The sequence below is a fragment of the Orcinus orca genome, chromosome 13 (genome assembly GCF_937001465.1).
Source record: "Orcinus orca chromosome 13, mOrcOrc1.1, whole genome shotgun sequence".
Lineage (NCBI taxonomy): Eukaryota > Metazoa > Chordata > Mammalia > Artiodactyla > Delphinidae > Orcinus > Orcinus orca.
This window is the reverse complement of record NC_064571.1, coordinates 23,119,102-23,144,763: the sequence shown is the minus strand read 5'-3', so window position 1 is coordinate 23,144,763 and position 25,662 is coordinate 23,119,102. Positions and strand designations below refer to the sequence as shown.

At 34.7% G+C, this 25,662-nt stretch overlaps 1 pseudogene; it reads left to right on the top strand.

The window, feature by feature from the left end:
- Positions 1-2,304: 2,304 nt before the first annotated feature.
- On the top strand, positions 2,305-2,707 carry LOC117197917 (NADH dehydrogenase [ubiquinone] flavoprotein 3, mitochondrial-like; annotated as a pseudogene).
- Positions 2,708-25,662: the final 22,955 nt, after the last annotated feature.

Genomic DNA, 25,662 nt, shown 5'->3' with positions numbered 1-25,662 from the left:
ATATTTTATTTGCCATTTAGAGCATATGTATGAAATTGTTTGTGAAAACGTCCTTGTATATCATTAAGCTGAATGTGTTTTAAACCTGCATAGTGTTTTTTAAAAAAACATACATGTGTATAATCAAAATATTAAATATATACATATGTGTGAAATAAAGTTTATACAATGATACAGCAAATTTAGAATTGGTCATTGCATTATTTTTGCTTCTTTGCTTTCTTGCTTTTCTCTTTCCCCTCCCAAGTTTTGAAAAATAAACATACATGTCTTTTGTTCTTAAAAAACTCATTAAAACATGGGGCTTCCCTGGTGGTGCAGTGGTTGAGAGTCCACCTGCTGATGCAGGGGACACGGGTTCGTTCCCTGGTCCGGGAAGATCCCACACGCCGCGGAGCGGCTAGGCCCGTGAGCCATGGCCGCTGAGCCTGCGCGTCCAGAGCCTGTGCTCTGCAACGGGAGAGGCCACAACAGTGAGAGGCCCGCGTACTGCAAAAAAAAATAAAACAAAAGAAAAATTTACAGCAAAAAATCTTCAAAATTCTTGTTAACAAAGCATGTTTCTCTTACTGCTCCAATATATAAATGTTTCCATTACCCTTTTTGTTTGAAACACATTTATTTACAAATTTATCAATATAATATACATAGAAATACATAATTTTTATTCATATTAGTGTATTCATAATGAAATATTTGAATCTAGTGGACAACTTCTGGGAGTTCAAAAGTTCAAAAGTTTGCCTTTTGTAACCTCTAGGCAAAAGGTTACAATTACTGGTTTTCCAAGGCAGAAAACCTGGCATATTCAATTGTCCATATTGTGTATTTACGTGTGACTTTTTACTATCTATTTATTTTGCACTTAATCTTAACCTGTAATATGTTAAGGAAATTCTAAGGATACTGGCACAGGAGTTGAAAGAGAGTGACTTCAAAATCCTGCTTTGTCACTAATCATATTTCTTGGCTTTTTGTACATCATCTGAACTTTGTGTCTCATTATTCCATTAAAAAGCAATACTGTTATTATAAATAACATTTAACATTTATTGAGTGTCTAATACATACCGGGCAGTATGTAGTGTGTTTAACGGGTAATATATACTGCTCAAAACAACCCTATGAAAAGGTTTCTATTTTATAACCAAAGAACTGGGGGAAGCCAGAATAAATAGCTTTAAGAAAGAAACAACAAGTGACAAAGCTGGGATTCAGGCTCTTTCTGATTCCAATATCCTTGCACTCAACCCATATCCTTTACCTCCTCACTAAATTAAACACAATGCTTTTTAGCCCTTCCTGCTTTATAGTTTTTTTTAAATGAAGTACAATTACATGATAATACAGAAAATTGTTTTGGAAAGTATAAATAGCTATGTTTTAAATACAAATTCAATAGCAGTTACTCTTCTGTATGTTGGGTTTAAAGAAGCCCCACAACACAGTCTTTTGCTAGAGAACCGTTATAAACTGGCTTCCAAGACACCTATGTGAAGACATTTTCTTGGGGACTGCACAAGAGTCCTGATGTTCCAGAAACTTGAACTATTCAGTATCCGAAGGATCTGGGGACTTAAAATGTCGGCTCATATAAATTAAATTAGCAGGAAACGTTTGGTGCTGTGTAGTGCCTCTGCTTAAGTGGCTGGTAAGGTCTGGCAGTAGTGGGTATTTGTACTCTTGGAACACAATCCCTTTCACGTTGAGAGTGTGTCCTTGGGATGTGAGGAAGCTTAGATTAAATGGTAATTCACAGCAGTGCTCAGAAAATGCTTTTTTGAATCTAGCAATCACTTATTTGTTGCTTCTACCTAAAATTGCTGTGAACTTTGTTCTTTATTCAGGGAAGTGCTTGGAAAGGGTGATAAAGCCAGCTGCCACTTTTCAGGTGAGAAACAAATGCTGAGAAATGCTATTGTCCTGAAAAGATCATGCTGAAGGTCAGTGCTCTGAACCAGATGCAACAATAGACAGTAGCAGCATGTCCTTCCTGATTGAAAGAAAAAGAAGGTTGTACTTTGAGGAGAGGGAGGGAAATACTATATACACATGTATTTATTATATTTATTATATATAGTACATATATACTATGTATATCATAAAGCAATGATAAAATTATATATGATATATAGTATATATATACGATGTATATCATAAAGAAATACTCTGTAAATGCAATTACTCTGTTAAACTGAATTCGATTGATCCATGCTTGAACAAAGTAAGAATTGAAAATGAGGATCTTATTCACATATATTTGTTGACTTTGAAGGAGGATTGGCCCGCGCCCGAGTCACGGCCATGGCGGCCTCGCTTCTGCTGAGGCAAGCTTGAGCCGGGGTGCTGAAGATTGTGTTTCTAGAAGCAGGAGCGTTTCGAGGAGTTGTGCCTATAGTTTCTCTCTCTGCAGAATCAGGAAAGAATGAAAAGAGATTGCCAACGAATCCCAAGAAGCAAAGTCCACCAAAAAGCCACCGCCCTTGCTGAGCAATTTGACACCACCACCTACAAGAATCTCAAGCATCATGACTACAGCACATACACCTTCTTAGACCTAAACCTGGACCTCTTGAAGTTCAGGATGCCTCAGCCCTCTTCAGGAAGAGAGTCACCTCGCCCCTGAGAGCTCAGTTTAAAGATTAAACTTCCTGTGTCTTTCTGCATTCTTACCTGCAAAAATAAAATCTGCTCAGCAGTCAAAAAAAAAAAAGGAATTGGAATTAAAAGAGAGAAATGTAACTTTAATAAATGAAGACATCTAGCTGGCAAGATGGATTCTTATGGTTGCAGAAAACCACGTGGTTAAGGATGGCACCATCTGCATATTCTTTTGTGTAATCTAAAGCAGATTCTACTTCCAGACTATATTTCTGCCCTCCAATCATCTACTTTTGCCAGGGCAGAATTTGTCATACACCATCACATCAGTATTCAAAACTGGAAGCATTTTGTTGGTGACTTAAAACATAACCCCTCTGGACATTTCTACCTCTCACCTACTCGTCACTTTCATTCAAATTATGTTATTATTTATAGAATTGTCCATCTCCTCCAGGTTATTATAAACTTCTCGTAAGAGAGAAAATCTAACTGCCAAGAGCCTTGTACTTGCGTGTAATCATTCAGTTCACACAATATTTTGGTATATAATTAAGAGTGTGTGTGTGTGTTTCCATGTCAGAAAATTAAGATGAAAAGGTTAGTGATGTCCTCTAGATCACATAGCTAGTGTAGCAGATATAGTAAATGAATCATGAACTGCCTGGCACTAGATTTACATTGCTTCCTCTATTCTTCACAGGTAAAAGTGTTTTACAGTTATATATCTTTGATTCCCCCCTTTCATTGGCTAAGATCAAGTCCACAGTTTTTCAAATACTAATTTTAAATAGATGCTAGCTATACACAAATAACTAAAACACTCCCCAGAAATTAACAGAAAATACAGAGGTAGAGAAAGTCATTTTCCTTACATATTTATTACCAAGTTAATTTTTCACAATTTTCTGATTATGTAGAACGTAAGACAACCATATTTCACAAATCTAACACTCAGGCATCTGAAATACACTGGGTGACTGAATTAGACCCCAAAGTTCTTACCTATTTGGAATATCAGATGGCATCTAATTAAGATGAAATTTAATAAAAAATAATGTTAAATACTACACTCTGATTTAAAATATATATATATCTGCAAGACTTAAAAATATTTAGGCACACCTAGCCTAAACTTGCTCACTACATTTTAGCATGGGAAACCAAACAAATTATATCCCATTTTTAGGATGATGGTCAGGGTTACTAAGTAAATTGGGAATATTCCATCAAAGGAATTTTGCTTAAGAGAATAAAAGTCTTGGGGAAAATATGATAGTCTTCTTGCAGTATTTTGATATGGTCATGTGGGATAAAAGTTGAACTAATTCTCCTTGTTTTTATAGTGGGAGAATTCAGATCAAAAGGCAGAACATGGAGTCTAAAATTTCCTCTTACTACATAACCAAGTTGGCCAAAGACAGAATGAAATACCTGGGGAGTATAAATTTCTTCACTCCTTGAATTTTTTATGCAGAAAGTTAAAAACCATTTGTTGGGGATTTTTAAAAAGGGATTTCAGTGTCAGACAGTGCTTATAATCCCATTGAAATCTTGATTATTACTTATGTTCTTCATATTCTTGTAGGAAAGAATTGTTACTGGGATACTGACAACATTCTCTACCTTCATTCCTGGTTAGGTTATGTTGCCTCACCACACTCTCCCATAGCACAAGCAATCATTGTGTAGCACTTTGCACACATGTTGTTTTCAGAAGTTATTTAGCATGTGTGTTCAAATCCTTTCTTTCACTTTGGACTATATACACCATGAGGGCAAGGATCATGTCCATCCTGATATTCATGGTTTACCCACTCTTATGGAGGAAGAAGTGGGTCCGTTTTTCAGAAGCCACTTCTAGACATTCTCTAGTAGTGAAAAGGAGTCAAAGACCAATAGAGTATTGATGCCAACAACACCATGAGATCTAGGGGATGGGCATGGCCCACCTATCTCATGGGTTATTTTGAATGAAGTTTATAAAATTAAAGTCTTTTCCAAAATAGCATTTTACTTTTTTGTACCTAGTTTTCATTAACCTTTGTTACTTTATCAGAGAGGTTATTATCCATTCATAAAAGTCTTATTCCTAATTTGAAGAGGTCAGTTTTTCTAGGCTTTTTCCTAACTTCTCATTAAGCATCTGGGCTAACATGATTTTGAGCTCCCTCCCATAATTGCTAAAAGTCAAGGTTCAAATATTTTAGAATCAAGTGGATCACTAAGATCCAACCTTATTTTAAAGGACTAAATTAGGCAGAAATACACATACTTAGGATATAGATATTGACTAAATAAAGGGCAAAGACTATACATTTAAACAAAGAGAGAGAGAGAGACCTGTTATTACCTGATGACCCTCTTTAGTATTATATAAAAGGAAGATGTATTAGCACTGTCACATTGCATATTACTAGACAGCAAGTAAGAAATTAAATCAAATTTATCTTTAGACCTCTGAAGATTAAGGTTAGAGTCCAGAATACTATATCACATTATGACAAATGTTGTATATATCAAAACTCCCATATTCAAATCATTTAAATTGCTTTGAAGAAGGCACATGTTACTCTTAGGGTGATCAATACAAGTTTCACAGAAGACTTTACTTAGCAGCTGGAGTGAAATGAGCAGGCGGGGAGGAGTCTTGGTAGGTACTATGCCACATCCCATCCCTGAATGCAAACAAAATAGAGGAACTTGGTACTATTCCTTCCAGAGCAGGATAATGCTCTTGCCAAAGAATAATCCCAATTACCTACCTCCTTTCAAGATTTATCCAAAGTTAAGGAATTAAATTCTTTTGAGGATCACTGAAGATTTCAGAAGTTAATTTAAACCTCTCTGCATGCACTTCAACTGCGGAACAATCTCAGTTCCCACCATCCTTCTCTTTGAAGCCTTGACAAACTCACCAACATGAAATGATTATGATGAGCTCATTTTGAACATTTTCCTCAGGGTTTTCATCATCTCTGCTGGTTACCTTTCTTTCCTTAGAGCAAATTCAATTTCCTTATGACTCAGCAAGCAACATTGGATCAGCCCTTCATCTTCTTTTTCCTAAGACGAATTTAAAACCTTTCTCTTCCAAACGACAAAACTTGGAAAACTCTGCACTGCATCCTTTTTCAAACAATCCTTGATTGATGTGTCATGTTGTGTCACATCACTTTAGGTAACTCCTGTCTCCTTGCATTGTACCCATCAATGACCAAGTGAGAATGATGGACTGAACTGAACAAGAATCATTAGGATGCAATGTGATGCTTGTTGGACAGGTTTCTTTGAGGTTTTACAACAAACTCTGCCAATGAATACAAATATGAAAACTTCAGATCATGTTTGCAAACCAAATTGGATACAAATAAGGCCAAGTATAAATGATTTAAAGATAAAATGCCTGGGACATGGTCAAAACTCTGGAAACACTTTTGTTGTTCATTTCTTCTGGGTATCTTTGGTGAGGATGATGTGTGTTTATTTTATTTTTTTGTTTGTTTCCTTTTATGAATGTTAGAAGTTAGTTACTATAATAAATTCTTTAGAGATTTTTCAGTTGGGGAGATATTTGCCATTAGGTTAGTGTGCAACTGATGCTACAGTGGTCCAAAAACCACAAACAATATACTCCCATCACTGTTCATAGATTTTTCCCTATTTGGTAACACCACTTTAGTATATAACCACTAACTTAACCTTTTAAAATAGGGTGCTCTTGTCAATTTATAATTTTTGGCACTATGAGGTAGATGTTGTCTGGAGTAGAATATGTTTTCTATCAGACATATACCTTCCTATAACACACACAAGTACACATATGCATATATATCTCTTGTCATTCTAATTAGCAATGGAAATTCCACCAAAGTCCCAAGATACATAGGATTGAGGTTTTAATGGCTTACATAGCCCTAGGAATTTTCTATAGATTAGCTTCATGAGAACTTCTTATTAATTCTTACTGCCAAGTTAACCAAAAAAAGCCCTACAGGATCAGTTCATGTGTGGGAACATTTCCTGTTGATACAGATGTTCTGTCCTACATTGGGCTAATGTGAGTATCACAGGTTGAGTCAGGAAAGAAAATATACAGTCATCTGATCGAATTAAGTATTTTTTTCAACTGAACTCAGTCAATCTATAGTAAGATTTTAGACATAGACTCTCATGCAAAAATCTCAGAATAAATGTAGATTTTTCTGATATTATTATTTTTTACTTGATTGATTAAATTAATAGCTCATGGAGGCATCAGATTTAAGATCCAGTCTGTACTCCTACATGAATCTGAATCACATTTATTAAAATTTCAGTATCTTCTACCTACAGACATGCCATGGTCAGTTTTCAACAATTTTTTTCTAGTGTTAACAGGATAAGAACAAATATCTCTCATTTATATAGCACCTTTCAATCAGAATGTTCTTTTTTTTTTTTTTTTTTTTGAGGTACGCGGGCCACTCACTGTTGTGGCCTCTCCCATTGCAGAGCACAGGCTCCGGATGCGCAGGCTCATTGGCCATGGCTCACGGGCCCAGCCACTCCACGGCATGTGGGATCCTCCCGGACCAGGGCACGAACCCGTGTCCCCTACATCGGCAGGGGACTCTCAACCATTGCACCACCAGGGAAGCCCCGGAATGTTCTTTGTACACTGTACATGGTTAATTTTTCCTCTCAAAAACACGTATTAAACTCCCACAGATCTATTAGCAATTTCAAGGGCCTATTTTAGGGTTATGTTAGAGAAAGTCTTTAGCGGAATAAGAAAGCCTGGTATAGCCCTCACTCAACTTAAGGAAGTTCAAGCTATTTTTATATTGTCAAGTTCTATGCAGAAATATTGTTAAGAACATAATAAAAAATATCCAGTGGATTTGCAATAGGCAATAAGTAGGAGGGAGCCCTGTCACTTAAGTAAAAAGAAGCCTAAAATTTTAACTGAGTCAGATCCAGATGAAATAGGATGAAGTAGACCTCTGATCTTTTCTGGGCAGTCCTTCTTTTTGCCCCCATTAAATCATCCTTTGCCTCTTCCTATTCTCGAGTACTTGAATTCTTGTTATATTTTCACTGGTTACCCTATTAAAATTGCTTTCAGGAAAGGACAGGGAATTTACTCAACCCTATACATGTGCAAGTGTTAACAGTTTTATTTGACCTCTCTGGGGTTTTATATTTTAAAAGCTAATAAAACTTGAAAGTGAGGAATATAATTTCAGGTAGCAAGTTGAAGAGACTGAGCCTTCTCTTTGCCTTTCAGATTGTATAACAGGATAGTCACCAGTTTCATATATTCTTTTTACGTTAGGCTTGTCTTAACCTTATATATGCAGACTGGCAAGCTCTGAAATCTCACAGGATGGTTTGGCTTATTCTGAGGCTGATTTGAAAACTGAATTAGAGGTGAGAAAGGGTAGATGATTGATATTTTTTAAAAAGGTCAGATCTTTTTGGGGAACTTAAAAAGTGTCTGTCAACTTCAGATATACTTAAGTACATGGTTGGCATTATGTGTGATATAAGTAAATGTATGCTATTAAAACCAAATACAATATAATCAAAGGCAAAATGAATTTATTTAACCTCGGAAGTAGAATTGAGAGTTTATATTGCATGATTATAAGATAATTTGAAAGAAAACTACAAACTAAAACAATACCCAAGGAAGGACAACAAAATATTCTAGCAGGCAACAATGTATAAATTAATAATAATAATGATAAGGAACTAGTATTATGAATGTGTACATTATTTCACACATAAATTTACAATTACCTTCTTATAATATGCCCTTCTAGGTGAGTGATAGTGTAATCCATTTAGGAAAGAAAGTGAGACATTTTCAATATAAATGGAAAGGAAAAAGAGATTTAGGGAGATAGAAGACAATTACCCAAAATTGAATTTTGTCAGAACACATAGATTAACAGTCCTATCCTGGGAGAAGTATCCTGGAATCTTTAATGCTCACTATTAGCCAGGATCATTCTTTTATTTTTCACTGGGAAGACATATGATATTTTATCCTACTGAAGTCTTCCAGTGTTTACTGTTTGCTTAGCATTTTTGCATACCAATGCCTTTTACTGCCTTCTCCAGGAAGAATATATAGTTTACATTTGGATCTTCAGAGTTGCTGAGTAGTCTGACAAAGTCTTTTTGAAAAGGTGGTGTGCTGAGCCATATAATAAGAGATATTATAACCCTTTCTGGCATCTCTCTTTGAGTCCTGCAGGACAGTACACTGTTGAATAATGATTGCATGAGCATAGTCAGATCATCCCCAACTCCATCCTTAGTGTTTCCCAAAAGAAAAACTGAAATCTTTGGATAAAATATTTTCTTTGGGAAAAAAAGAAGCTATTGAGAGAGGTTAGATAGCAAGTGCAGGTATACAGCAGGGCAGGTGAATGAAATTTGTCCATTATCTTTGATTCTACTGCTAAACAGAGTGGTGGCTGATTCCTTTCCTATCACTTTCGATCTTTTATTTTTCTCCATTTGTACACATGTCAAACTTCATGAAAATGTTGTAACTCAGCTGCTCCCCAATAATACACAATTTAATCATCCTACCTTTGTACTAATCTGTGTTCTCTGAATGAATCCAGGGACACTGCTTCTGATTATGTGTACAGAGTTCTACATCTTACAGACTACATAATTAGGTTGCAAAACAGTACAATGTAGGTTATAAAATCATTGAAAAAAATCAGCACAACCTCAGCTTGGTTACCCATACTTTAAAATGGCATATTCTATACTGTAGAGAACAAACATTGTCTCAACTTTCATTTCATATAGAGTTGCAAAGGTAGAAAAAAAATGAACTTCCACTTGAATATTTAAAACACCCTTTTGCCAAATTTGCCTTAGAAGTTCAGATTACTGTATCTGATGCACAGTAATAAGATATTAACATTAAAATGATTTCTAGTCCAATCTCTTGATATTATAGATAATGAAACTGGACATAAGTGGAGCTGAGGATTTGACTAACATTGTATAGTAGTTAGTAGAGCATCTAGAGTTTATACTATAGTCTACTTTTAACCAGTAACTAGTTTAGCAATCTAAATAGTCTTACCACATCTTCTAGTCAAGGATATCTCAAGTAAATTCCTGTATTGAATTAAAAATTCTGTGTTTCTGCCATAATTTATGCATCCCACTTAAGCATATAAAACTTGTAAAATTGTGTGGTAGATGGATTCTGAGGTGGTTCACCAATGATTTCTTCCTCTTTGTACTAATATCCTTGTATAATTGAGTGGGCAGGAATTGTAACTTTCTTCTACTAATAGAATACAGCAGTTGATGGGCTATTACGCATGATTGTAATTTTTGCCTTCCTAACAAAAAGACTGCTTCTCATTTTATGAACTGCCCTATGAAGAGACCTGGGTGGAAAGGAACTGAGAGCTACCTCTGACATCCAGCAAGGAATTCAGTCTACCATTCACACAGTACAAGGAATTTAATCCTGTCAACAGCTGTTTAAGTAAGCTTTCAAGAAGATTCTTCCCCAGTCAAGTGTTCAGATAAGTCCTCAACTTAGGCCAGCACCTTGATTGAAGCCTTGTGAGAGACCCTGAAACAGAGGACCAAGCTATGCCATGCCTGGACTCCTGACCCACAGAAATGGTGAGGCAATAAGTCTGTTTGTTTTAAGCTGTTAATTTTGAGGTAATCTGTTATGCAACAATAGATAACTAATACAATTTGCTTTTGAGTAAAATAACAAGGTACAATGTTTAAAGGAGATAAATCTTGTCTACAATCAAGGGAATGTAACTGCAACATACAAACATTAAGTTTTATCCATACTTCAGGGTAGGTTAAAATCAGTCATGAAACCCCTATTAAAATGATCATAAAGCAAGTGCACAACCATGAATTAGTAAAAGCAATAATAAAAATGGAATTAATAATAGAAGTAAACTATAATTACCTTCCAAAATGTCTTTACACACAACAAATGCTTCTTTGAATATCACTCTTTACTTGCCTATAGATCCCCTTACTGAAGTGCTCAGAGTGTCATCTCCAGGAAGCCACCTGTGACCTCCAGTGTCTGTGTATGGTCTTGGCTTAATTTGCCCTCCCTAAGAATTTACTGGTTGTGTCAGTTATGCAGCACCTAAAATATGTTACTGATAGTACTGGTGGGAGCATAAACCCATATCTTGCCTCCCTAATATGCCCCTCTAAGTAAGTGAAACTTCGTGAGGTCATGTATAATATCTTTTACCTCTCTAATACCAGCATAATATATAGACATTTATGCAGACAAGATGCTTACATATCTGTCTTTGTAGGTTACGTTGCTGATGTTATCAATAGAAATAATCTGTCTCTTTTATTTAAGGGAAAATTCAAATATCAAAAGTTTTCAAGACATTAGGAAGTCCATTTGCATTATAGTAGGAAATTAGGTAGCATGTTTAGTATTTTCAGACCTAGACCCTCCTTGACACTGGTGTATTTACCATCACCTAGTCAGTTACCTATGCATTATACACAGCCTAGTTGTAAAACCAGCTCTGAAAAAAATAGTTAGTTCCTCTGAGCAATTATTGATTTTTCTTCTGGCATTCAGGTAGCTAATTAGACTAACACCTTACGCCATCTTTAAATTTTGTGATAGCCTTGTGACCCTGGCATGAGTGAGACCAACATGCTACTAGGTAGTATTTTGCTATATGACCTTATGCTTAATCATCAAGGTATGCTGCTTGAAGTCACAAATTTTACTAGGAGAAACACGTGAAACTGGTTGATAGATTGATACCCCAATCCTGATGCTAAAACATTTAAACACAAGAGGACTCATGAACAGTATACAGAAAAATTTAAGTATTGATTACTTCTTTTGAAGGTCAGTCTCCTCTAATCCTTTGAATCTGTTGAAAATTTGTAAGGTTAATTACTCCTAATTTAATAGCAAATCATGTTTGTCATAAACAAGATTTAATAAAAATTTTAAAACTGAGAAAAAAGTTATAAATACCAACCAAAAATCTACCTCTCATAGAGAATCATTGTTAGTATGTTGGAGTACTTTATGGAAAATTCAAATCATACTGTATAGGAAATGTTTGTGTTTTTCTTTGGACATTGGCATATAATTTTTCTTCTGTCTGGAAAATTCTTCCAAACATTCTTTGTCTGCTTAAATCCTACTCATACTTCTTGTCTCATCCTAGACAACCACTGAGGAAGTATTGACAAGTCACAGTTGACTTTGACTCAACAAGCTATGCTCACCAAATTTTTATTGTGTTCCCTTAGTATCTCTCTCTTTTATCTCAACACATACACACACAATATCACATTTAAAATGCCTGATTCTTTGTTTAACTCTATACTTAGGCTAAAATCCTCATGAGAGCAAGGACAATGTTTTGCACAAAACTGTACTGCCAAAATAGGCATGTATCAAAATAGTAATAAACATTTCATAAACAAATGTCTGGGTAAATGAATGGCCTGTTTTAATACATAAATTAAATTATGAGTATATTTGATGATGACCAAGTATTGAGAATAATATTTTGAATAGCTGTGTAATATTCCATCACATGAATGGACCATTCTTTATTGCGAAATTCTTTTTTGTTGGTGGTCATTGATGTTATTTCTAATGCTTTGCTATTTTAGATAGCAATTCAGTGGTTCATTTTGTAATATAATCCTAATCTCTTTCTCTGATGATTTCCACAGAATATATTCCTACAAATAGAATATTTTTAAGGCCCTTGATGCTACTGCCAGATTACTTTTTTGGAAAGATAAATGATTAGTAATGTTAAAAGTGGGTATAATTTATTTCTTTTCATTTTCTTATTTTATAGGTGACAGCATCAGGTTTCATATTATAGTTATGTGATGAAGGTCAAATATTCTGTTCGTGTATTTATAGCTTATCTGTTACAATAATTTACATGTCTTCATTTATTATAATATTTCCATTTCTCATCTATAGATTGTCTGCCAATATCCCTGGTTCATTTGTTTATTGGAGTGGCATGTGATTTGTAGAATTATTTTTATGTCTGTATATTCTGCTACACAATGGCAGAAACTAGAAGCTTCTACATGAGCCAAGTAGCATACAGGTTAAAATAAACACATGTTCAGATCCACCAGAGGACAGACAGTGGAAGCAAGGAAAACTAAAATCCTGCAGCTTGTGGAACAAAAACCACATTCACAGAAAGATAGAGAAGATGAAATGTCAGAGAATATGTACCAGATGAAGGAACAAGATAAAACACCAGAAAAACAACTAAATGAAGTGGAGATAGGCAATCGTCCAGAAAAAGAATTCAGAATAATGATAGTGAAGTTGATCCAGGATCTCAGAAAAAGAATGGAGGCAAAAATTGAGAAGATGCAAGAAATGTTTAAGAAAGACCTAGAATTAAAGAACAAACACTTAAAAGAATTAAAGAAAAAACAAACAGAGATGAACAATACAATAAGTGAAATGAAAAATACACTACAAGGAATCAATAGTAGAATAACTGAGGCAGAAGAATGGATAAGTGACCTGGAATTCAGAATGGTGGAATTCACTGCAGCAGAACAGAATAAAGAAGAAAGAATGAAAATAAATGAAGACAGCCTAAGAGACTTCTGGGACAACATTAAACACAACAACATTTGCATTATAGGGGTCATAGAAGGAGAAGAGAAAGAAAAGGACCCGAGAAAATATTTGAAAAGATTATAGTCAAAAATGTTGCTAACATGGGGAAGGAAATAGCCACCCAAGTCCAGGAAGTGCAGAAAGTCCCATACAGGATAAACCCAAGGAGAAACATGCTGAGATACATAGTAATCAAATTGGTAAACATTAAAGACAAAGAAAAATTATTGAAAGCATCAAGGGAAAAATGACAAATAACATACAAGGGAACTCCCATAAGGTTAACAGCTGATTTCGCAGCAGAAACTACAAGCCAGAAGGTGGTGGTATGATATATTTAAAGTGATGGAAGGGAAAAAGCTACAACCAAGGTTACTTTACCCAGCAAGGATCTCATTCAGATTCGAAGGAGAAATCTAAGGCTTTACAGACAAGCAAAAGCCAAGAGAATTCAGCACCACCAATCCAGCTCTACAACAGATGCTAAAGGAACTTTTCTAAGTGGGAAACACAAGAAAAGAAAAGAACCTACAAAAAAACAACAACCCATAACAATTAAGAAAATGGTAATAGGCACATACATATCGATAATTATGTTAAATGTGAATGGATTAAATGCTCCAACCAAAAGACACAGGCTCACTGAATGGATAGAAATAAAAGAGACATATACATGCTGTCCACAAAAGACCCACTTCAAACCTAGGGACACATACAGACTGACAGAGAGGGGATGGAAAAATATATTCCATGTAAATGGAAATCAAAAGAAAGCTGGAGTAGCAATACTCATATCAGATAAAATAGACTTTAAAATAAAGAATATTACAAGAGACAAGGAAGGACACAACATAATGATCAAGGGATCAATCTAAGAAGATATAACAATTATAAATATATACGCATGCAACATAGTATCACCTCAATACATAAGGCAATGGCTAACAGCTCTAAGAGAGGAAATCAACTATAATACAATAATAGTGGGGGACTTTAACATCTCACTTACAGCAATGGACAGATCATGCAAACAGAAAATTAATAAGGAAACACAAGTTTTAAATGATACAATAGACCAGATAAATTTAATTGATATTTACAGGAAAATCCAACCAAAAACAGCAGATTACACTTTCTTCTAAAGTGCACATGTAACATTCTCCAGGATAGATCACAACCTGGGTAACAAATCAAGCCTCAGTAAATTTAAGAATATTCAAATCATATCAAGCATCTTTTCTGACAACAATGCTATGAGATTAGAAATCAATTACAGGGAAAAAAGAAACATAAAACACACGAACACATGGAGGCTAAACAATACATTACTAAATAACGAAGAAATCACTAAAGAAATCAAAGAGGAAATCAAAAAATACCTAGAGACAAATTATAATGAAAACACGATGATCCAAAACCTATGGGATGCAGCAAACGCAGTACTAAGAGGGAAGTTTATAGCGATACAAGCCTACCTCAAGAAACAAGAAAAATCTCAAATAAACAATTTAACCTTACACATAAAGGAACTAGAGAAAGAAGAACAAACAAAATGCAAAGTTGGCAGAACAAAGGAAATCATAAAGATCAGAGCAGAAATAAATGAAATAGAAACAAAGAAAACAATAGCAAAGATCAATAAAACTAAAAGCTTGTTCTTTGGGAAGATAAACAAAACCACTAGCCAGACTCATCAAGAAAAAGAGGGAGAGGACACAAATCAATAAAATTATAAATGAGAAAGGAGAAGTTACAACAGACACCACAGAAATACAAAGCAACCTAAGAAACTACTACAAACAGCTCTATACCAATAAAGTGGACAACCTGCAAGAAATGGACAAATTCTTAGAAATGTATAACCTTCCAAGACTGAACCAGGAAGAAATAGAAAATATGAACAAACCAATCACAAGTAATGAAATTGAAACTGTGATTAAAAACTTTCCAACAAACAAAAGTCCAGGACCAGATGGCTTAACAGGTAAATTCTATAAAACATTTAGAGAAGAGCTAACACCCATCCTTCTCAAACTGTTCCAAAAATTGCAGAGGAAAGAACACCTCCAAACTCTTTCTATGAGGCCACCATCACCCTGATACCAAAACCAGACAAAGATACTACAGAAAAAGAAAATTAAAGAGCAATATCACTGATGAATATAGATACAAAAAGCCTCAAAAAAATACTAGCAAACAGAATCCAATAACACATTAAAAGGTCCATACACCATGATCAAGTGGGATTTATCCCAGTGATGCAAGGGTTCTTCAATATATGCTAATAAATCAATGTGATACACCATATTAACAAACTGAAGAATAAAACCATATGATCATTTCAATAGAGGCAGAAAAAGCTTTTGACAAAATTCAACACACATTTATGATAAACACTCTCTAGAAAGTAGGCATAGAGGGAACTTACCTCAACATAAAAAAGGCCATATACAACAAACCCACAGCAAACATCATCCTCAATGGTGCAAAACTGAAAGCATTTCCTGTAAGATCAGGTACAAGACAAAGATGTCCACTCTCACCACTATTATTCAACATAGTTTAGGAAGTCCTAGCCATGGTACTCAGAGAAGAAAAGGAAATAAAAGGAATACAAATTGGAAAAGAAGAAGTAAAACTGTCACTGTTTGAGATGACATGATACTATTCATAGAGTATCTTAAAGATGCTACCAGAAAACTACTACAGCTAATCAATGAATTCGGTAAAGTTTCAGAATACAAAATTTATGCACAGAAATCTCTTGCATTCTTATATACTAATGATGAAAAATCTGAAAGTGAAATTAAGGAAACACTCCCATTTATCATTGCAACAAAAAGCATCAAATACTTAGGAATAAACCTACATAAGGAGACAAAAGACCTGTATGCAGAAAACTATAAGACACTGATGAAAGAAATTAAATGTGATACAAACAGATGGAGAGATATACCATGTTCTTAGATTGGAAGAATCAATATTGTGAAAATGACTATACTACCTAAAGCCATCTACAGATTCAATGCAATCCTTATCAAATTACGAATGGCATTTTTTACAGAAGTAGAACAAAAAATTGTAAAATTTGTATGGAGACACAAAAGACCCCAAATAGCCAAAGCAGTTTTGAGGGAAAAAACAGAGCTGGAGGAATCAGACTCCTTGACTTCAGACTATACTACAAACTTACAGTAATCAAGACAGTATGGTACTGGTGCAAAAACAGAATTATAGATCAATTGAACAGGATAGAAAGCCCAGAGATAAATGCATGCACCTATGGTCAACTTATCTATGACAAAGTAGGCAAGGATATACAATGGAGAAAAGGCAGCCTCTTCAATATGTTGTGCTGGTAAAACTGGACAGCTACATATAAAAGAATGAAATTAGAACACTCCCTAACACCATACACAAAAATAAACTCAAAATGGCTTAGTTACCTAAATGTAAGACTGGACAGTATAAAACTCTCAGAGGAAAACATAGGAAGAACACGCTTTGACATAAATCACAAGATATTTTTTGATCCACCTCCTAGAATAATGGAAATAAAAACAAAAATAAACAAATGGGACCTAATGAAACTTCAAAGCTTTTGCATAGCAAAGGAAACCATAAACAAGACAAAAAGAAAGCCCTTAGAATGGGAGAAAATATTTGCAAATGACTCAATGGACAAAGGATTAATCTCCAAAATATATAAACAGCTCGTGCAGCTCAATATTAAACAACAACAACAACAAAACAACCCAATCCAAAAATGTGCAGAAGACCTAACTAGACATTTCTCCAAAGAAGACATACAGATAGCCAAGAAGCACATAAACTCTGCTGAACATCAGTAATTATTAGAGAAGTGCAAATCAAAACTACAATGAGTTATCACCTCACACCAGTTAGAATGGGCATCATCAGAAAACCTACAAACAACAAATGCTGGAGAAGGTGTGGAGAAAAGGGAACCCTCTTGCACTGTTGGTGGGAATGTAAGTTGATACAGCCACTATGGAGAACAGTATGGATGTTCCTTAAAAAACTAAAAATAGAACTACCATATGACCCAGCATTCCCACTACTGGGGATATACCCAGCAAAAACCAAAATTCAAAAAGACACATGAACACCCGTGTTCATTGCAGCTCTATTTACAATAGCCAGGTCATGGAACCAACCTAAATTCCCATTGACAGACAAATGGATAAAGAGGATGTGGTACATATATACAATGGAATATTATTCAGCCATAAAAAGGAACAAAAGCAGGATGGATCTACAGACTGTCATACAGAGTGAAGTATGTCAGAAAGAGAAAAACAAATATATTAACGCATATATGTGGAACCTAGAAAAATGATACAGATGAACCAGTTTGCAGGGAAGAAATAGAAAAACAGATGTAGAGAACAAACCTATGGACACCAAGGGGGGACAGTGGTGGTGGTGGTGGGGTGGTTGTGTGATGAACTGTGAGAATGGATTGACATATATACACTAATAAGTACAAAATGGATAGCTAATAAGAACCTGCTGTATAAAAAAATAAATAAAATTAAATAAAAAATAAAATAAACACATGTTCATTTATTTGTAATGATGCACACATGACGGGCATGTATTTTTCTGAAATAAAGTAGATAACTATTCCTATGGTAAAACTTACGAGGGTGGCGCAGTGGTTGAGAGTCTGCCTGCTGATACAGGGGACATGGGTTCATGCCCCGATCCAGGAAGATCCCACATGCCATGGAGCAGCTAGGCCCGTGAGCCATGGCCGCTGAGCCTGTACGTCCGGAGCCTGTGTTCCTCAATGGGAGAGGCCACAACAGTGAGAGGCCCATGTACCCCCACCCCCCAAAAAAGAAGAAAAAAGAGAAAACACTCACGAGACAATAAAAGCTGTGTCTGCTGCAGATATCAGCTAATTCCTACCATGTTCTGATTTCTTCTAGGACCTTAAGAGAAATAATGCTCCCTCTTTAAAACTTCTCAATGATTTCTCCTTCCTTAATATTTTTTTATGATTTACACAAACTTTTCATATTCACTCATCATATTGCTTTTAAATTATGCACTGATTTAATTTTATTCCTCTAAATGACCAGGAAGCCACCATTGTAATCTCACATCTAGCCCATATCTGACAAATTTTGTTAAGGTATGTAGTTTAAAAATTAGTGAATTATGAGTGAATGAATGAGTCAAGTAATTAAGATGCATTTCCATTTATATTGTCATTGCAGATAGTGGGTGTACAAAGGAATAAGAAAACCAAATTTTGATGACTAGCAAATGTTAAGAAATATATAGACTCTAGCTTTTGTCTATTTCTCTATTTTTTTAGCATATTTTTTGGAGTATAATTGCTTTACAATGTTGTGTTAGTTTCTGTTGTATAACAAAGCAAATCAGCTATACATATGCATATATCCCTATATCTCTTCCCTCTTGCGTCTCCCTCCCACACTCCTATCCCACTCCTCTAGGTGGACACAAAGCACTGAGCTGATCTCCCTGTGCTATGCATCTGCTTCCCACTAGCTATCTATTTTACATTTGGTAGTGGATATATGTCCATGCCACACTCTCACTTATTCCCAGCTTCCCCTCCCCCTACTCATGTCCTCAAGTCTATTTTCTAGGTCTGTGTCTTTATTCCTATCCTGCCCCTAGAGTCGTCAGAACCAATTTTTTTTTTTGTTTTTAGATTCCATGTATATGTGTTAGCATATTTTTTTTTTCTCTTTCTGACTTGTTTCACTCTGTATGACAGACTCTAGGGCCATCCACCTCACTACAAATAACTCGATTTCGTTTCTTTTTATGGCTGAGTAATATTCCATTGTATATACATGCCACATCTTCTTTATCCATTCATCTGTTGATGGAAACTTAGGTTGCTTCCATGTCTTGGCTATTGTAAATAGAGCTGCAATGAACATTGTGGTATATGACACTTTTTGAATTATGGTTGTCTCAGGGTATACACCCAGTAGTGGGATTGCTGTGTCATATAGTATTTCTAATTTTAGTTTTTTGAGGAACCTCCATACTGTTCCCCATAGTGGCTGTATCAATTTACATTGCAACCAAGGGTGCAAGATGGTTCCTTTTTATTCACACCCTCTCCAGCATTTATTGTTTGTAGATTTTTCAATGATGGGCATTCTGACTGGTGTGAAGTCAGATTTGCATTTCTCTAATAATTAGTGCTGCTGAGCATCCTTTCATGTGTTTGTTGGCAATCTGTATATCTACTTTGGAGAAAAGTCTATATAGATCTTTTGCTCATTTTTGGATTGGGCTGTTTGTTTTTTTGATATTGAGCTACATGAGCTGCTTGTATATTTTCGAGATTAATCCTTTGTCAGTTGCTTCATTTGCAAATATTTTCTCCCACTCTGAGGGTTGTCTTTTCATTTTTTTAATGGTTTCCTTTTCTGTGCCAAATGTTTTAAGTTTCATTAATTCCCATTTGTTTATTTTTGTTTTTATTTCCATTTCTGTATGAGGTGGGTCAAAAAGGATCTTGCTGTGTTTTACGTCATAGATTTTTCTGCCTATGTTTTCCTCTAAGAATTTGATAGTGTTTGGCCTTACCTTTAGATCTTTAACCCATTTTGAGTTTATTTTAGTGTGTTGTGTTATGGAGTGTTCTAATTTAATTCTTTTACATGTAGCTGTCCAGTTTTCCCAGCAAAATTTATTGAAGAAGCTGTCTTTTCTACACTGTATATTCCTTCTTCCTTTATCAAAGTTAAGGCGACCATATGTGCATGGATTTACCTCTGGGCTTTCTATCCTGTTCCATTGATATATATTTTTCTTTTTCTTTTTCTTTTTCTTTTTTTTTTTTGTCAGTACATACTGTCTTGATTACTGTTGCTTTTTAGTATAGTCTGAAGTCAGGGAGCCTGATTCCTCCAGCTCTGTTTTTTTTTTCCTCAAGATTTCTTTGCCTATTCTGGGTCTTTTGTGTTTCCATACAAGTTGTGAAATTTTTTGTTCTAGTTCTCTGAATAATGCCAGTGGTAGTTTGATAGGGATTGCACTGAATCTGTAGAGTGCTTTGGGTAGTATAGTCATTTTCACAGTATCAATTCTTCAATTGATACTCTCCATCTATTTGTATCATCTTTAATTTCTTTCATCAGTGTCTTATAGTTTTCTGCATACAGGTCTTTTGTCTCCTTAAGTAGGTTTATTCCTAGGTATTTGATTCTTTTTTTTTTTTTGCAATGGTAAATGGGAGTGTTTCCTTAATTTCTCTTTCATCATTTTTTTTTTTTAGGAATGCAATAGATTTTTGTGCATTAATTTTGTATCCTGCTACTTTTCCAAATTCATTGATTAGCCCTAGTAGTTTTCTGGTGGCATCTTTAGGATTCTCTATGTATAGTATCATGTCATCTGCAAACAGTGACAGTTTTACACTTCTTTTCCAATTTGGATTCCTATTATTTCTTTTTCTTCTCTGATTTCCATGGCTAAAACTTCCAAAACTATGTTGGATAATAGTGGTGAGAGTGGGCAACCTTGTCTTGTTCCTGATTTTAGTGGAAATGGTTTCAGTTTTTCAGCATTAAGAATGCTGCTGGCTCTGGGTTTGTCATATATGGCCTTAATTATGTTGAGGTAAGTTCCCTCTATGTCTACTTTCTGGAGGGTTTTTATCATAAATGGGTGTTGAATTTTGTTGAAAGCATTTTCTGCATCTATTGAGATGAACATATGGTTTTTCCCTTCAATTTGTTAATATGGTTTATCAAATTGATTGATTTGCATATATTGAAGAATTCTTGCTTTTCTGGGATAATCCCCACTTGATTGTGGTGTACGATCCTTTTAATGTGCTGTTGGATTCTGTTTGCTAGTGTTTCATTGAGGATTTCTGCATCTATGTTCAACAGTGATATTGGCCTGTAGTTTTCTTTCTTTTTTACATCTTTGTCTGGTTTTGGTATCAGGGTTATGGTGGCGTCATAGAATGAGTTTGGGAGTATTCCTCTCTCTGATAAATTTTGGAAGAGTTTGAGAAGGATAGGTGTTAGCTCTTCCCTAAATGTTTTATAGAGTTTGCTTGTGAAGCCATCTGGTCCTGGGTTTTTCTTTGTTGGAAGATTTTTAATCACTGTCTCAATTTCAGTGCTTGTGATTGATTATATTTTCTATTTCTTCCTGGTTCAGTCTCAGAACTTTGTGCTTTTCTAACAATTTATCAATTTCTTCCAGGTTGTTCATATTATTGGCATATAGTTGCTTGTAGGAATCTCTCATGATCCTTTGTATTTCTTCAGTGTCAGTTGTTACTTCTCCCTTTTCATTTCTAATTCTATTGATTTGACTCTTCTCCCTGTTTTTCTTGATAAGTCTGGCTAATGGTTTATCAATTTTGTTTATCTTCTCAAGGAAACAGCTTTTAGTTCTATTGATCTTTGCTATTTCTTTCCTTCATTTCTTTTTCATTGATTTCTGATCTGATCTTTACGATTTCTTTCATTCAGCTAACTTTGGGGTTTTTTGTTCTTCTTTCTCTAATTGCTTGAGGTGTAAGATTAGTTTGAGATGTTTCTTATTTATTGAGGTAGGATTGTATTGCTATATACTTCCCTCTTTTAATTGCTTTTGCTTCATCCCATAATTTTTGGGTTGTCGTGTTTTCATTGTCATTTGTTTCTAGGTATTTTTTGATTTCCTCTTTGATTTCTCCATGATCTCTTGGTTATTTATCTCTATGATTTTTAGAAACATCATTTTCTTTATTAAGCACTTATGTCAAGTTACCATTCATAATATGGAAAAGCTTGATGTGTTTACATGGGTTGAGTATTTTTTTCTTCCCATGACCTGTCAGGTGTTGCTGGTCCCTTTATATCTTCAGTGGGAACTATTTTTCCAAAGGCAATAATGCTTTTTAAGACAGCGTATGGTGAGGCTATAGGCAATCCTGTAAGGCAAACTCTTACTTCCACTGAATTGTGTCATAGCGCATGGTTAAAAGTGTGTGTTTCATTAGAGTGGTGCTGACCTGGGAACACATTTTCAGTAAGAGTATTTACTAAGTTTGAATACCATTTAGAGTAAAAAAAAAAAATCTTTTAACTTTTTTGCCATCTTTACAATAATTGAATTTAATGAGCTTATCTTTAGTGGTCCACAAGGAATCTACTCTCTAATCAGTCTAAATGGTGTTTTCTCTGGAGTTAAGAATTATACACACAGAGTAAAGAATATAGTCAGCCTAAAGATTTTAGAAGAAAAGGGAGGTATTTTTTTGAGAAATGAGTAAGATTTGGATTGATTATTGTTAAATCCTAATATACCTGCACCTAAATTCAAAATATTGTTCATTTACAATACCTCTGAAGTCAAAAGACACTTATAAACCTATTGAAGTACTGGATGTTAGTGCTGGGTCCAGAGGCATAACACTACCTAAAAGATTGCATTATTGCATTAAGATTAGAAATTGTTAGATATTTTTTGCTAGTTTAAAGTCCTGAGAAATGTACTGAAATTATTTTTTTTTACTGAAGTATTTCTATTAGACATAACATTATAAGAAAAAAAATTAATTTCCATTATCCTTAGATAAAAATATTAAAAAACTCAAAGGATAATATAATGAGTATCTATATATCTGATGCTCAAAATTAACATATAATGTCTATGATTTTCATATTTGCCTCAGAACATTTTTGTTAATAAATTTTTAGACACAAAGTTGAACATCATTCTTGATTCTCTTTCCCTTACTCCCTTCCTGTCATCCTACTTTCTTCCTTCATAAAAGGCAGCTACCATATCATGAAATTTTAATATATCTCTCCATGTTTTTATATTTTAAATGCTTCTTGTGATTCTAAAAGTAGTATATGGTATTTTTTTATCTACTTTAACCTTTAACTCTGGCTGAATTTTTTTTCTTGGCTTATAAGTAAAAATTTATTCTGGAACTTGGTAAAAAATAACAGATTGTTGGTTTACAGAGATAGAGGTTGGGGAGTGGGTGAAATGGTTGAAGGTAGTTCCAAGGTACAAACTTCCAGTTATAAAATACATGTCTTGGGAATGTAATGTGCCACATGGTGACTATAGTTAAAAATACAGGATTGTATATTTGAAAGTTGCTAAGAAAATAGATGTTAAAATTTCTCTTCACAAGAAAAAAAATGTAAATATATGAGATGATGGAAGTTAACTAGACATATTGTTGGTTATCATTTCACAGCATATACATAGATCAAATCACTGTGTTGTCCACCTGAAACTAGTATTAATTTGAAATGTCAATAATATCTCAATAACAATTTTTAATCTAAAAATAAAACAATAATGGATATAAATTGATGACATGCAATAGAAAGGAGATGGTGGTGCAGTGAAGACCGCATTGATAAATTGGTTAAAATAAAGCTTTCCAGTCTTTAGTTTTTCAAATTTTAAAATTAACATTTTTTATAGTTTGTACACTAAAGAAGATACAGGCATACCTTATTTTATTGCACTTCACTTTATTACACTTTGCAGTTATTGTGTTTACTTTACAAATTAAAGATTTGTGACAACACTGTGTCAAGTTTATCAGCACCAATTTTCCAACAGCATTTGCTCACTTTGTGTCTCTATGTCACATTTTGGTAATTCTCAGAATATTTCAATTTTGTTCATGATTTTTTTATTTGTTATGGTGATCTGTGATCAGTGATCTTTGATGGTACTTTTGTAATTGTTTGAGGGCACCCCAAACCACACCCATATAACACAGCAAACAATCAATAAATGTGTGTTTTCTGACTGCTCCACTGACTGGCCATTCTCCTGTCTCTCTCTCCTTCTCCTTGGGCCTCTCTATTCCCTGAGATACAACAATATTGAAATTAGGCCAATTAATAATCCTACAATGGCCTCTAAGTATTCAGGTGAAAGGAAGAGTCTCATGTCTTTCTCTTTAAATCAAAAGCTAGAAATGATTAAGCTTAGTGAGGAAGGAATGTTGAAAGCTGAGATAGGTCAAAAGCCAGGCTTTGTAGCCAGTCAGCCAAGCTGTGAATGTAAAGGAAAAGTTCTTAAATAAAATTACAAGTGTGATTCCAGTGAACACATGAATGATAAAAAAGCAAAACAGCCTTATTGCTGATTTGGAGAAAATTTTAGTGGTTGGGATAGGAGATTTAAAACAGCTATTTTGCTCAAAATAACATATGTATTTAGTATGCACTGTGTTTGTCCGTTTCATGTGTTTGACACTAGAGAGCAGAAAGACACTTTTTATTATTTAGTCATGAGTCAGTGTGTAGCCAACAACTTTTCCCTCTAAACTATGGATGATTTGTCATGTGAGAAGAACTTTGACAGATTTTATATGGCCTGAACTTAAATAGCACATCTGGTTCAATCAACTACAAGTAACTCTCCCAATTAGATAAATTCAAATGTGCATATTATACTGAAAAATGGTTAGTTAATTTTATGTAAAAAGGGTCTTTATTAATGTCTGTTTTTAAAAATATGCAAAGATGACCAGTGGATGGAATTTATAGAGAGATAAAGTTTGGCTACTTAAAACTTTTCTTAAAATTAAATGGTGTTTACAATGAAGTTGGCTTCCTTGAGAGGCAGTGGGCTTTCTTCCACATGCTAGAAAACCACATGATGATAATGCATTAGCAATAATTCAAGCACTGGTGGATAATTGGATTATATGGCATATCACATCCCATTGGGCCTGGGATTCTAGAATTCTATGATTCTTGTTTGTAGAAAGTACTGAGTCATTTGATCTCTTATATCTCGATAGAGGCCATGTCTACTTATGGTTTCTAAATTGACCACTTTTGAGGATAATATGGTTTTGGGGTTTTTTTAACGTCTTTATTGGAGTATAATTGCTTTACAATGGTTTGTTAGTTTCTGCTGTATAACAAAGTGAATTGAATCAGTTATACATAAACATATATCCCCATATCTCCTCCCTCTTGCATCTCTCTCCCACCCTCTCTATCTGACCCCTCTAGTTGGTCACAAAGCACCAAGCTGATCTCCCTGTGCTATGTGGCTGCTTCCCATTAGCGATCTATTTTACATTTGATAGTGTATATATGTCCATGTCACTCTCTCACTTCGTCCCAGCTTACCCTTCCCCCTCTCCATGTCCTCAAGTCCATTCTCTACATCTGTGTCTTTATTCCTGTCCTTCCCCTAGGTTCCTCAGAACCACTATTTTTTTTTTCAATTCCACATATATATGTTAGCATACAGTATTTATTTTTCTCTTTCTGACTTACTTCACTCTGTATGATGGTCTCTAGGTCCATGAGGATAATATGTTTAATTCACCTTATTAATTAGCTTGTTTGTAATCGATTGAAACTTTCAGACTGTTAGGTTGCTACAAA